At 48.2% G+C, this 1,228-nt stretch overlaps 1 long non-coding RNA gene across 1 annotated transcript; it reads left to right on the forward strand.

Moving 5' to 3' along the window:
- Positions 1–1,008, forward strand: LOC147820230 (uncharacterized). The gene is made up of 2 exons (XR_015437298.1): positions 1–44; positions 433–1,008. It is a non-coding gene; the product is annotated as an uncharacterized LOC147820230 (long non-coding RNA).
- Positions 1,009–1,228: the final 220 nt, after the last annotated feature.

Here is a 1,228-nt window from a genome sequence, read left to right on the forward strand (position 1 = left end):
GGACTGAGTACTTGGAAGTGGAACAAAGCCCGACTGGGAAAGGGGTGAGAAATAGACGGTGATGGATTTTTCGTAGATGCCCATTCCACACGCCCCCACCCTTTGTGGCCGATCCCCCCACTCACACAAAACAAAAGTCAGTCACCACACTTTGGGGGAGGGGAACCCAGTCTGGACCGAGAGTATACGACTAGTTTCACTGGTAGTTCAGAATAAGAGTGCAAAGTAAGGGGGGGAAGGGGAAACAGCTGTCAGATAATTGACTTTGAGAGTGAATGAGAACAGAAACTTCTTAAAACTTCATAGCCTGTACTCCCGGCTGTGCTCTTCAGAAGAAATGTTCTTTCTTCCTACAGTTATCTTATCTGTGAGGCAGTCGTGACAAGAAAAACGTGCCAACAACTAACTTGGCATTTGTGTCTCTTTTTCTAGGTGAAAGGCCTTGACATCCCAGATGGCAACCTACAGTGAACATAATGGCAGAAACGGACTATTTGTGGGCATGAAGGGGTCTTTCGAAGGAAAAGCAACAAAGACAGAATGTGAAGGAAAGCTTGAAGCTAAACGGCCCTCCAAGGATTTGCGCCACTCTGCCAGCTCAGCAGAGAGCAACGCAAGCGGTGTGGCTAGTTTCACCACTAACCACAACTCTGTTGTTTGTCTGCCTCTGGTGTCAGAGGGACTGAAACTAGTATGGACACAGTCTGATCAGACCCGTGAACTTGACACAATCCCAGAGCTGGTCCAAGCCTTTAACTTATTTCCGTACCCATCATCCCGTGAGGTTAACACCCTGGCCCGGCTATGTTCCTTGCCGCTGGACAAAGTTAAGGTGTGGTTTATGGTGCAGAGAATTAAATATGGGATCAGCTGGTCTTCAGAGGAGATAGAGGAGACACGGCGGAAGCTAGCAGTACCTGAGCTTTATGTTGACTCTACTGAAACAAATGAGGATGGCAAAACAAACGACAAAAGCGAAATTTGTGAGGAACTGGCAATTGAGGAAAAGGATAGCGATGAAGTAGAGGGTGCTCTCACCAGCATCACCCCCCAGAAAGTGAAACCAAAGTGTGAGTCACCAGATTCCTATAAACCAGCCAAACCCTCTGTCCCATGTTTCAGTTCCACCCTTCCACCTCCTCAGGATTCATACTTCTACCGCCCACCAGCAGACACGCCAGCAAGTACAGCAACCGATGTCTCCCTTGACCTTTCAGAGTCATCTTCG

This window comes from Seriola lalandi, unplaced genomic scaffold (assembly GCF_002814215.2).
Source record: "Seriola lalandi dorsalis isolate HSWRI2012SDOR001 ecotype SW California unplaced genomic scaffold, Sedor1 jcf7180001976294, whole genome shotgun sequence".
In the NCBI taxonomy this organism is placed as follows: Eukaryota; Metazoa; Chordata; class Actinopteri; order Carangiformes; family Carangidae; genus Seriola; species Seriola lalandi.